Genomic DNA, 13,967 nt, shown 5'->3' on the forward strand with positions numbered 1-13,967 from the left:
TTTAATCGTATTGACCCTCAGAATAAAGAACACATGTTATTTTTACCATAAATTGTACGGCGTGAAAACAAAACCTTCCAAAATTAGCAAAATTGCGTTTTTCGTTTTAATTTCCCCACAAAAATAGTGTTTTTTGGTTGCGCCATACATTTTATGATATAATGAGTGATGTCATTACAAAGGACAACTGGTCGCGCAAAAAACAAGCCCTCATACTAGTCTGTGGATGAAATATAAAAGAGTTATGATTTTTAGAAGGCGAGGAGGAAAAAATGAAAACGTAAAAATTAAATTGTCTGAGTCCTTAAGGCCAAAATGGGCTGAGTCCTTAAGGGGTTAAAGGGGTTATCCAGGAAAAAAACTTTTTTTTATATATCAACTGTCTCCAGAAAGTTAAACATATTTGTAAATTACTTCTATTAAAAAATATTAATCCTTTCAGTACTTATGATCTGCTGAAGTTGAGTTGTTCTTTTCTGTCTAAGTGCTCTCTGATGACTCATGTCTTTGGAACCGCCCAGTTTAGAAGAAAATCCCCATAGCAAACCTCTTCTCCTCTGTGCAGTTCCCGAGACAAGCAGAGATGTCAGCAGAGAGCACTGTTGCCAGACAGAAAACAACAACTCAACTTCAGCAGCTGATAATTATTGAAAGGATTATGCTTTTTTAATAGAAGTAATTTGCAAATCTGTTTAACTTTCTGAAGCCAGTTGATATATATATATAAAAAAAAAAAAAGTTTTTTCCTGGAATACCCCTTTAAACTGGGGATGGGAGAGCTCAAGGTTTCTAACATCCACCAGCTCCATAACGTCATCATGGAGTCATGGAGTGAAGAGGTCTCCGGCGGAAAACTCTAAAGCTCTGGTGAACTTCAGGCTCAAGAGGCTTAACCACTTAAGGACCTAGGGCGTATGGATACGCCTTGACGTCCTGGTACTTAAGGACCAAGGGCGTATCCATACGCCCGTGGGAATTTCGGTCCCCGCCGCGCGCCGGGCGGGGACCGGGCCGGGGTGACTGCTGATATCAATCAGCAGGCACCCCGTGCAAATGCCCAGGGGGGTCATCAGACCCCCCCCCCCCCCCGTCGGCGATCGGCGCAAATCGCAAGTGAATTCACACTTGCGATTTGCGCCGATTCCGGGTCATACGGGTCTATTGTGACCCGGTGACCCGGAATAGAAGGGGGATCGTGGTTGTCTAAGACACCCACGATCCCCCTGTAGACATAGGAGTGAGGTGGCAGGGTTGCCACTCCTCCTATCCCTGCTATTGGTCTGCTATTGATCGTCAGAGGCGACGACCAATAGCAGACCGGGGGCGGGGGGGGTTAACTTTCATTTTCCCCGTCCTGCCCACCCACAATAGGCGGGGCAGAACGGGGAACCGAAGGGGACCGGGCGCCGACGTCCACTTACCCGTCCGGAGGCTGCGGCGACGTTGATCGGCGGGCGGCGTCACGTGCGTCTGAAGAGGACGGCTGCCGGGATCCTACGGAAGCCGGTAAGTAGATCTGGAGGGCTAGAGTCTGAGACCGTGGTCTCTAACTGTAGCCCTCCAGATGTTGCAAAACTACAACTCCCAGCATGCCCAGACAGCTGTTTGGGCATGCTGGAATATGTAGTTTTGCAACAGCTGGAGAGCTGCAGTTTGAGACCACTATACAGTGGTCTCTAAACTATATCCCTCCAGATGTTGCAAAACTACAACTCCTAGCATGCCCACATAGCTGTTTGTTGTCTGGACATGCTGGGAGTTGTAGTTTTGCAACATCTGGAGGTCCACAGTTTGGAGATCACTGTGCAGTGGTCTAAAAACTGTAGCTCTCCAGATGTTGCAAAACTGCAATTCCCAGCATGCCGAGAAAGCAAACAGCTGTCTCGGCATGCTGGGAGTTGTAGTTGGGTACCTCCAGCTATTTCATAACTACATCTCCCAGCATGCCCTTCGGTGATTAGTACATGCTGGGAGTTGTAGTTTTGCAACAGCTGGAGGCACACTGGTTGGAAAATATTGAGTTAGGTAACAGAACCTAACTGAAGGTTTTCCAACCAGTGTGCCTCCAGCTGTTGCAAAACTACAACTCCCAGCATGCACGGTCTGTCAGTACATGCTGGGAGTTGTAGTTTTGAAACAGCTGGAGTTTGCCCTCCCATGTGAACGTACAGGGTACATTCACATAGGCGGGTTTACAGTAAATTTCCTGCTTCAAGTTTGGGCTGCGGCAAATTTTTTGCGGCAGTGCAAACTCCTAGCGGGAAATTCACCGTAACCCGCCAGTGTAAATGTACCCTAAAAACACTACACTACACTAACACCTAATAAAGGGTAAAACACTACATATACACCCCTTACACTGTCCCCCCCCCCCCAATAAACAATGTAAAATGTCTTGTACGGCAGGGTTTCCAAAACGGAGCCTCCAGCTGTTGCAAAACAACAACTCCCAGCATTTCTGGACAGCCACTAACTGTCCAGGCATGCTGGGAGTTTAGCAACAGCTGGAGGCACCCTGTTTGGGAATCACTGGCGTAGAATACCCCTATGTCCACCCCTATGCAATCCCTAATTTAGTCCTCAAATGCGCATGGTGCTCTCTTACTTCGGAGCCCTGTCGTATTTCAAGAAAACAGTTTAGGGCTACATATGGGGTATCTCCGTACTCGGGAGAAATTACACTACAAATTTTGGGGGGCTTTTTTTCCTTTTGCCGCTTGTGATAGGAAAAGTTGGGGGCTACACCAGCCTGTTAGTGTAAAATGTTTTATTTTTTTACACTAACATGCTGGTGTTGCCCCATACTTTTTATTTCCACAAGCGGTAAAAGGAAAAAAAGACCCCCAAAATTTGTAATGCAATTTCTCCTAAGTACAGAAATACCCCAGATGTGGGCGTAAAATGCTCTGCGGGCACACAACAAGGCTCAGGAGTGAGAGTGCACCATGTACATTTGAGGCCTAAATTGGTGATTTGCACAGGGGTGGCTGATTTTACAGCGGTTCTGACAAACGCAAAAGAAAATAAATACCCACATGTGACCCCATTTTGGAAACTACACCCCTCACCGAACTTGACAAGGGGTATAGTGAGCATGAACACCCCACAGGTGTTTGACGAATTTTCATTAAAGTTGGATGGGAAAATGAAAAAAATTTTATTTTTTCACTAAAATGCTGGTGTTACCCTAAATTTTTCATTTTCACATCGGGAAAAAGGAAAAAAGCCCCCCCAAATTTGTAAACCCATCTCTTATGAGTAAGAACATACCCCATATGTGAATTTAAAGTGCTTTGCGGGCGAACTACAATGCTCAGAAGAGAAGGAGCGCCATTGGGATTTTGTAGAGAAAATTTGTCCGGAATTGAAGGCCACATGTGTTTACAAAGCCCCCATAGTGCCAGAACAATGGACCCCCGACACATGTGACCCCATTTTGGAAACTACACCCCTCACGTAATGTAATAAGGGGTACATTGAGAATTTACGCCCCACAGATGTCTGACAGATTTTTGGAACAGTGGTCCGTAAAAATGAAAAATAAACTTTTTCATTTGCACAGCCCACTGTTCCAAAGATCTGTGGGGTGTAAATACTCACTGCACCCCTTATTAAATTCTGTGAGGGGTGTAGTTTCCAAAATGGGGTCACATGTGGGGGGTTCCACTGTTCTGGCACCACGGGGGGCTTTGTAAACGCACATGGCCCCTGACTACCATTCCAAACTAATTCTCTTTCCAAAAGCTCAATGGCGCTCCTCCTCTTCTGAGCATTGTAGTTCGCCAGCAGAGCATTTTACGTCCTAACATGGGGTATTTCCATACTCAGAAGAAATGGGGTTAGACATTTTGGGGGTCATTTTCTCCTATTACCCCTTGTAAAAATGTAAAATTTTGGGGAAAAACTGCATTTTAGTAAAAAAAAAAAAATTTTCATTTACACATCCAGCTTTAACGAAAAGTCGTCAAACACCTGTGGGGTGTTAAGGCTCAGCGGACCCCTTGTTACGTTCCTTGAGGGGTGTACTTTCCAAAATAGTATGCCATGTGGGTATTTTTTGCTGTTCGGGCACCACAGGGGCTTCCTAAATGCGACATGCCCCCAAAAAACCATTTCAGCAAAAGTTGCTTTCAAAAAGCCAAATGTGACTCCTTCTCTTCTGAGCATTGTAGTTTGCCCGCAAAGCATTTTACATCCTAACATGGGGTATTTCCATACTCAGAAGAGATGGGGTTACAAATTTGGGGGGGCATTTTCTCCCATTACCCTTTGTAAAAATGGTAAATTTGGGGGAAAAACTGCACTTTAGTGAAAATTTTTTTTTTTTCATTTACACATCCGACTTTAACGAAAAGTCGTCAAACACCTGTGGGGTGTTAAGGCTCACTGGACCCCTTGTTACGTGCCTTCAGGGGTCTAGTTTCCAAAATGGTATGCCATGCTGGGGTTTTCTGCTGTTCTGGCACCATAGGGGCTTCCTAAATGTGACATGCCCCCCAAAAACCATTTCAGCAAAATTCCCTCTCCAAAATCCTATTGTCGCTCCTTCCCTTCTGAGCCCTCTAGTGCACCCGCCGAACACTTGACATACACATATGAGGTATTTCCTTAATCGAGAGAAATTGGGTTCCAAATTTAGGGGGGATTTTTCATCTATTACTCCTTGTAAAAATTCAAAAACTGGGTCTACAAGAACATGAGAGTGTAAAAAATGAAGATTTTGAATTTTCTCCTTCACTTTGCTGCTATTCCTGTGAAACACCTAAAGGGTTAACACACTTACTGAATGTCATTTTGAATACTTTGAGGGGTGCAGTTTTTATAATGGGGTCATTTGTGGGGTATTTCTAATATGAAGGCCCTTCAAATCCACTTCAAAACTGAACTGGTCCCTGAAAAATTCCGATTTTGAAAATTTTGTGAAAAATTGGAAAATTGCTGCTGAACTTTGAAGCCCTCTGATGTCTTCCAAAAGTAAAAACACGTCAATTTTATGATGCAAACATAAATTAGACATATTGTATATGTGAATCAATGTATAATTTATTTGGAATATCCATTTTCCTTACAAGCAGTGAGCTTCAAAGTTAAAAAAATGCTAAATTTTCAATTTTTTCATCAAATTTGGGAATTTTTCACCAAGAAATGATGCAAGTATTGACAAAATTTTACCACTAACATAAAGTAGAATATGTCTCGAAAAAACAATCTCGGAATCAGAATGAAAGGTAAAAGCATCCCAGAGTTATTAATGCTTAAAGTGATAGTGGTCAGATGTTCAAAAAATGGCCGGGTCCTTAAGGTATATTTGGGCTGGGTCCTTAAGGGGTTAAAGGCAGTGCTGGAAAATAATTAAGGCCACACAAAATATTAAACACTTTGGGCCCAAGTTGGTAATTTCAACCTAGGAGTGTACTCACTTTTGTTGTCAAGACATTAATGGTTTTGTGTTGAGTTATTTTGAAGGGACAACATTAAATACTGTTATACTGGATAAACACTTACTACTTTACATTGTAGCAGAGGGGTCTTTTCTTCAGTGTTGTCACATGGAAAGATATAATAAAATACTTACAAAAATGTAAGGGGTGGACTCACTTATGGCGGAGATATTGCACACACACACACTCACACACAATATATGAAAGTTGGACTCACTTATGCAAGATACTGTAGTCCTGAAAAAGTAATGTATAATCCATAATGAAGGTAAACATGGTTCTGGTTCTGTAGGACAGTACAATATTAGAACATTAGCCTCAGATTGGCCATTGTGGCAAAATCTAATACCCTAAAATAGAAGGAAGAAGAGAGACGCTGTAGAGCTTTGTACCATCTCCACGTAACCATCAGGTACTAAAATCTCTCTGCAGCCTCTTCCTTGTAATGAAAAGTTACAATTATAGTGATGTTCTACTTTGAAAGAAGCTTTTACCTGTCAGAAGATGCCATAAATACCTAAATAATGCTATCTATATGGAAATGTTGATTTCTAAAGTATTCAGTCCAGTAATAATCACATCCACTTAAATGATCTTGCATTATCAAGTTAATAGAAGCTGAAGTCGCTAAAGCAGGAAGCTCCGAGAGCGAGGAGGGAGATTTATAAAAAGTACTATACGAGTTTATTTTCTTTACTGCGCTAGGGGATAATTTTATTTCCAATGTGTCAGTAAAAAGGGAGAGAGGCAGCAAGTTATCATTTCCCCTTGCTTGTTGGAGATGCTTACAGAAATACATAAACAGTGCACTACGGCGCATATTTATTGTGGATGTGAAAAATGATTAACTCTCCTGCAGCGCATGAATCGGAGACCGAGTAAATCCATTCTCATCAGGACCGTCACATAAGCTGCGCTTAGTACATAACTGCCTTCACACTGTACCTCCGGGATTGGGAGCTGGACTTACTGCAAGGGCGACCAATCTTGGGTCATGGATAAACTCTAAATAGAACTGGAATTATATTGGTGGAGGTCCCTGAGAAAATTGCTGGGTGGTGTATTTTTATATATTTTACTGTCCTATACAGAGAGATTCAGACATCACTGTTTGCCTACACCTGTTAGATCAGTGTCCTCACCAGGGTGCCTCCAGCTGTCGCAAATCTACAACTCCCAGCATGCCCGGACAGCCAAAGTTTTATTTTTTTTCCCAACAGAGGACTGATCTTTTCTATTATACATTACTATACTTCCATATTGTAATATAATATTCCTGTGTTACATTAGAAAGGAGCTTATTAGTTCCTGGACATGGGAACATATCTGTACTCTGTGGCTCACAGGCTTCCTTTGTAAAACTTTGGTTGCCTTCTTTACACTATACTCAAAACATAATGCAATTCATAGTAATACACAGTGGTACAGAAAATAGTGGTACAGAATGGTTGGCAGGGATGTGGGCAGTGGGGACAGTTGCACCTGAGCCATGCTGCCCAATTGTGTTTTCACTTTAAATTCTCGGTCTACGTATAATGTGGATGCCAGGAAGTTTGTTAAACATAACCAAAAGACCCCATTCAGACAACCATCTGGAAGGCCAAATATTAGCATAGCACAGGGCCTAGAGGCTTTAGCTGACACCTTTCTTGGGTGCCATATTCTGAATCTGTCGATTGGCTTTTTGTATATTTGGTGTCCACTCTCAGTGGGCTAATAACTGGTAAAGTAAAATCATGTGATAGGTATGCTTTTAGGGTCTATGCACATGGCAGAGCCTAATGCATGTCTGGATGGTAGTGCGTGGTGGCTGTGCAGATACTTAACCCCTTAATGACAATGGTTGTACATTTACGTCCAATGCTCCTGTTATATGAAGTGCACTCAGGAGCTGGGTGCCCTTCATAACCTGTGAGTCACGGTTGCTATCAGCAACCAGCACCCATGGTTAATGCTGGACATCGCAAATCGGGCCGATGTCCAACATTAACACTTTAGACGCAGTCATCAAAGTTGATTGCAGCATCTAAAATGGGAGAAAAATAATCCCGACTAGCTCAGTGGGCTGATCAGAACCCTCATGGCAAAACTGCGGCATCCCGATCAGCTGAGAGGACGGCGAGAGGTCCCTCCCTGGCTCCCTGCTGTCTGATCCGCGCTCCGAGGATCCAGTCAGCCATGGTAGACTGGAGCAATCGAGCACCGATAACACTGATCAATGTTATGCTATGGCATACCATTGAACAGCGTATGCAATCCAATGAATGCATGTAATATTCCCCTATGGGGCCAAAAAACAATGCATTAAAAAAAAAAAAAGGAAAATAAATGTGACAATGAAAGAGAGGTAGCGTGCACTCACCGCGGGTAAACAGCTGCAGGCCCAAGGTTCGGGGTCACCACGGCATAGACGGAGACGGTAAGGGGCGCTCAGAGGCTACGTCGGCTGTTTCGGACGTAGGAACGTCCTTCTTCCGGCCTCAACGTTCACGTCATAGCGTTGCCCTTTTATGGAAGTCCGTGGATAACGTGAGTAACCATAGAAACATGTAAACTATGGGTAAACGTGTGGATCAAAAAGAAGGTCCAGAAAAGCGAAAGTGAATCGAAAATGAAAGAAATAAGCTCCATTGTCAAGTAATAGAGAATAGAGCTATTAATGGAAACTATACATAAATAGTGTTAACTATAATAAAAGTATAGACCATGATAGCAGAAAGTAGCTGGACCCAAGAAGTGAACAAAATAATAAATAAATAGTGTTGAGAAAGAATAATAAAGAAAGTAGAAAAACAGTAGTGTGTATTATTGAATATCTTAATATAATAAGGTGCAGAAAGAGACTAGTATAATTAACTTAAGAAGGGGGACATGTCAAGCCGCTCATTCAGCCCAGCCGGGCCCTGAGCGCTACATCTGAGAATATAGCGTGCTTCACATTGGAGAAGAATATTCTCTCTATCTCCTCCTTGGTTAAGGACTGGAATTTTTTCTATTCCTCCAAAACGCAAAACATCTACATCGTTATTATGCATTTTGTGCAGATGTTTCGCTAAACGTGGGGGACCTGTTCCTTTGGAGAGCGTGTACTTATGTTTGCGAAACCTAGCACAGAGTTGTCTCTTGGTTTTCCCTATGTAGTATCTGTGACAAGGGCAGATTATGTAATAGACGACGAAGGTAGTTTTACATGTAATTAATTGTCTGACAGAAATAGAATAACCACCGAAGGTGAGGTGTTTAGCTCCTGTGTTGAATCTGCAAAATTTGCAGGATCCACAGCGATGGTTGCCCACTGGAGAAAGGTTCTGTAGCCAAGATTCATTAAAGGATGAAGTATGTTGCTTAAGTTTGTCACCAATAGTATGATTCTTCCGGTAGGTAATTAGCGGACATAGAGCTGTAACTTGTCTCAAGTCTTCATCGGTAGATAATATATGCCATTGGCGTCTGATGGTGGAATTTATGACATCGTTCATATGAGTATTCTTAAATGAGAAAGTGAATCTACGCTCTGTATCTTGATTCTTGTTTTTCTTGGATCTATTATACTGTATCAAATAATTTCTGTTCATTTCTTCGACTTTATTGAACGCTGTCTGAATGGTATTGACAGGGTATCCACGAGCCAACAAACGTTTTTCTAGATCTTCTGCTTGCGCTAAATAAGAGACATGCTCACTATTTAGCCTTTTTAGACGCAAGAATTGACTAAAGGGAATAGCATGCTTGGTGTGTGCAGGGTGTGAACTCTTAAAATGAAGTAAACTATTGCGGGCTATTTCTTTCCTATAGCCCTCCGTGTGAAGGCCTTGAGGTGTTTTGATGATCCTAATATCAATTAAGTCCAAATGACTCTGACAGAAGACAGATGTAAACCACATGTTCACTGTGTTAGTATTTAGATAGCTGACAAAACTATTAAAATGTTCCTCAGATCCTTCCCAAAGGAGTAACACGTCGTCTATGTAACGCTTGTATCCTTTAATGTTACTGACATAGGTGTTGTTAGTCGAGAATATATAATTATATTCAAATACTGCAAGAAAGATGTTCGCGAAGGTACAGGAGACCGACGTACCCATTGCAGTTCCTGTCCTTTGGCGGAACCACTGGTTCTCGTACTGGAAGTAATTATTCTCTAGAATGATGGTTATTGCTTCAGATATGAAATTAATGAAAGTTGGAGATTTCCCTGCTTGTCTGAGGAAGAACCTGACAGCCTGTACACCCGCATCAATAGGGATGCGAGTGTACAGGCTCTCAACGTCTATACTAGTAAGATGGTAATGGTTAGTCCAGGTGACATTCTGTAGATATTGAAGGACGTCGCCGGAATCTTTTAAGTATGAAGGAATGGAGGGTAGAAGGGGCCGTAATAGCCACTCTATATATTTTGACAGATATTCAGTCGCGGAGCCGATCCCCGCGACGATAGGTCATCCGGGGGGATCGGTCCGCGACTTGTGGATTTTCGGCAAAATACACCATTTAGGTTTCTTAGGTGCGACGGGTATCAGCCGTTCTGCAGTAGAGTGATTTAAGACCCCCATTTCAACGGCTCGACGAAGAAAAGATCGGAGCGTATCCATGACCCTTCTTGTTGGATCTGATAACACTTTTTCATAAGTGGTGCAATCTGTCAGCTGTCACTTGGCTTCTCTTTCATATTGCGATGATAACATTACGACGATCGAACCGCCCTTATCGGCTCTTGTCAATATTAAGTTTCTCTGTTGGGAGAGCCAAGTTAACATCTTCTGTTCTTCCTTAGTCAAATTTTTAAGTGGGGTTGGATAAATAAGGCATTTCAAATCCTGTGTAACAGATTGTGTAAATAGGTCTAGAGGTGATCCAGGAGGGACTGGAGGGTTAAAGGTAGATTGACGTCCACTGTTAAACCTACAATAGCCAGGGGTTGGCATTGCCATGTCAATATCTTCTGTCTGTGGATCTGCTAATTCAGCTAGCACTTTAATGTGTGATATTTCCTCGTCATTGAGGCCACTTGCAGGAATAAAACCTAATGGTCCTATTGTGCAGGGTCTTTCACCCTCTCTCACAGGGTCATCTGATGTTCTATTCCCTTTTTTGCTAAAGAATTTATGCAGTTGGATTTTACGGACACCCTTAAAAAGATCAATCTCGAATTGAGGCATGTCGAAGGATTCATACACGCCAAAATTGAGACCTTTGGATAATAATGAGATACATTCGGTAGGTAGGTCTATGCCTGAGATATTTATTACATTTGTTGTTCCTGGTTCCAGGTCACTGTTTTCTTCCTGACCATGGTCCTTGTGGGACCTCTTCCTTTTTCTTCTTCCCCTTCGAGTCTTCCTCCTAAAGGGGGGTTCGGGGTGTCATGTGAATCAGATTTGGCTCCTGTATCTCTCATATTGTCGTCGCTGGTATCAGAATCTGTTGTCCAATAATCAGAGGGACGTTTCTTTTTTTGGGCACGTCTTCTCGGGTTATTCCTATTGTTTCTATTGTTAGGTCGTTGAGTGCGTGGTTGATGTTGTCGCCAAGAAAAAATCATGTTATTCTCGTAATCTGTTTAATCGCGTAGGAACTTATCACGCTTTTTTTCTTTGACTTCAATTTCTGTTAATTTAATTTTCTTGTCAAGATTATTAAAAAAAGTGAAGGCTTGATGGTCCGTTAGTCTCAGGCGTAGCTCGTTTTTTGCGTGACATAATTCTTAAGTAGTTCGTACATAGTCAAGTTCTGTTTGTTCTAATATGATGTTCAACAGGTTTTCTGCGTGAGTAAGATGGGCTTTATTCCAAGCTTCTAAGAAGGGTGGATTATTATGGAACTGCGATGGTGCTTTATAAGATCGCAGTCCTCTAGGGATTCTTCCACTGTCTCTATATGCTTTCAGGGAGTTCACTGTCCAAAAGGACCTAAGCTCCTTGTCAGCTAGAGAAGTAATCCTATATTCTAAAGCTTTCACACTGAGTACTTTAACTTCGTCCAGGGAATTGCAGGACATGAAAAACGCCAGTGCGTTGAAAATAAATGTGAATCAACCCCTTCCCTAAAAATAAGTTTGAATCAGCTTGCTTTTCCTATTTTTTTAAATAAAATTATGTACAAAAAAATAAACATAAACATATGTGGTATGGCCATGTGCGTAAATTTTTAAACTAATAAAATATAATGTTAATAAAATGACATGGTCAATGGTGTACATGTAAAAAATTACCAAAGTCCAGAATTGCGTATTTTTCGTCACTTCATCTATCATAGAAAAAATGAATAAAAAGTGATCAATAAGTCCCATGAAAACAAAAATGACACTGATAAAAACTACAGCTCAAGGCGCAAAAAATGAGCCCTCACACATCAAAGTATACGGAAAAATAAAAAAATGATAGGGGTGAGAATAGGGCAATTTTAAAGGGGTTCTCCGGTGCTTACACATCTTTTCCCCTATCCAAAGCATAGGGGATAAGATGCCTGATCGCGGGAGTCCCACCGCTGGGGACCCCTGAGATCATGCACGTGGCACCCCGTTTGTAATCAGTCCCCGGAGCGTGTTCGCTCCGGGACTGATTACAGGCGACCGCCGTGCCGGCGGCGTGTGATGTCACGCCTCCGCCTCCGTGTGAAGTCACGCTCCGCCCCTCAATGCTAGCCTACGGGAGGGGGTGTGATAGCTGTCACGCCCCCTCCCGTAGGCTTGCATTGAGGGGCGGAGCGTGACGTCACACGGGGACGGAGGCGTGACGTCACACGCCGCCGGCCCGGCGGTCGCCTGTAATCAGTCCCGGAGCGAACACGCTCCAGGGACTGATTACAAACGGGGTGCCGCATGCATGATACCGGGGGTCCCCAGCAGTGGGACTCCCGTGATCAGGCATCTTATCCCCTATCCTTTAGATAGGGGAAAATATGTGTAAGCAAGGAGAACCCCTTTAACCCCTTAAGGACCGGAGGTTTTTCCGTTTTTGCATTTTCGTTTTTTGCTCCTTGCCTTTAAAAAATCATAACTCTTTCAAATTTACACCTAAAAATCCATATGATGGCTTATTTTTTGCGCCACCAATTCTACTTTGTAATGACGTCAGTCATTTTGCCCAAAAATCTATGGTGAAGCGGGAAAAAAAATCATTGTGCGACAAAATTGAAAAAAAAACGCTGTTTTGTAACTTTTGGGGGCTTCCGTTTCTACGTAGTACATTTTTCGGTAAAAATGACACCTGATATGTATTCTGTAGGTCCATACGATTAAAATGATACCCTACTTATATAGGTTTGATTTTGTCGGACTTCTGGAAAAAATCATAACTACATGCAGGAAAATTAATACGTTTAAAATTGTCATCTTCTGACCCCTATAACTTTTTTATTTTTCCGTGTATGGGGCGGTATGAGGGCTCATTTTTTGCGCCGTGATCTGAAGTTTTTAACGGTACCATTTTTGCATTGACAGGACTTATTGATCACTTTTATCCATTTTTAAATGATATAAAAAGTGACCAAAAATGCACTATTTTGGACTTTGGAATTTTTTTGCGCGCACGCCATTGACCGAGCGGTTTAATTAATGATATATTTTTATAATTCGGACATTTCCACACGCGGTGATACCACATATGTTTATTTTTATTTTTATTTACACTGTGTTTTTTTTTTTATTGGAAAAGGGGGGTGATTCAAACTTGTAATAGGGGAGGAGTTAAATGATCTTTATTCACTTTTTTTTTTCACTTTTTTTTTGCAGTGTTATAGGTCCCATAGGGACCTATAATACTGCACACACTGATCTTCTATGTTGATCACTGGTTTCTCATAAGAAACCAGTGATCAACGATTCTGCCGGATGACTGCTCATGCCTGGATCTCAGGCACTGAGCAGTCATTCGGCGATCGGACAGCGAGGAGGCAGGAAGGGGCCCTCCCGCTGTCCTGTCAGCTGTTCGGGATGCCGCGACTAGCCGCGGCTATCCCGAACAGCCTGACTGAGCTAGCCGGGAACTATTAGAGGCGTGTCCCGGCTTCACTATGACGCCGGGCCCGCCATGATATGACGCGGGGTTACTGTGTAACCCCGCGTTATATCAGAAGAGCAGGACCAAGGACGTACCGGTACGTCCTTGGTCCTTAAGGGGTTAAGCATACTCATATTACTACAAAAAGTTATAATTTTTTAAAAATCTATTTATATATAAAACTCTGTGTATGTGTGTATGTTCTAGAATCACGTCCAAACAGCTAAAGATATTAACATGAAACTTGGCACACATGTTACTTATATGTCAACAACAAACATAGGATAGGTAATTTACCCCTTACTAACCCCCATTTGTGAGGGTAAGGGGTTTTGTTTAAAGTCCCATACAAGTCTATTGGAAATATATGTTACTGCATAACTTCCAAACGGCTGGAGATATTAGGATAATACTTCTTCACATGTTACTTATATGTCCACTTAAAATATAGGACAGTTAATTTAACCCTTAACTACCCACATTTGTGAGGGTCAGGGCTTTTGTTTAAAATCCCATGCAAATCTAT

This window comes from Hyla sarda, chromosome 4, assembly GCF_029499605.1.
Source record: "Hyla sarda isolate aHylSar1 chromosome 4, aHylSar1.hap1, whole genome shotgun sequence".
Classification (NCBI taxonomy): domain Eukaryota; kingdom Metazoa; phylum Chordata; class Amphibia; order Anura; family Hylidae; genus Hyla; species Hyla sarda.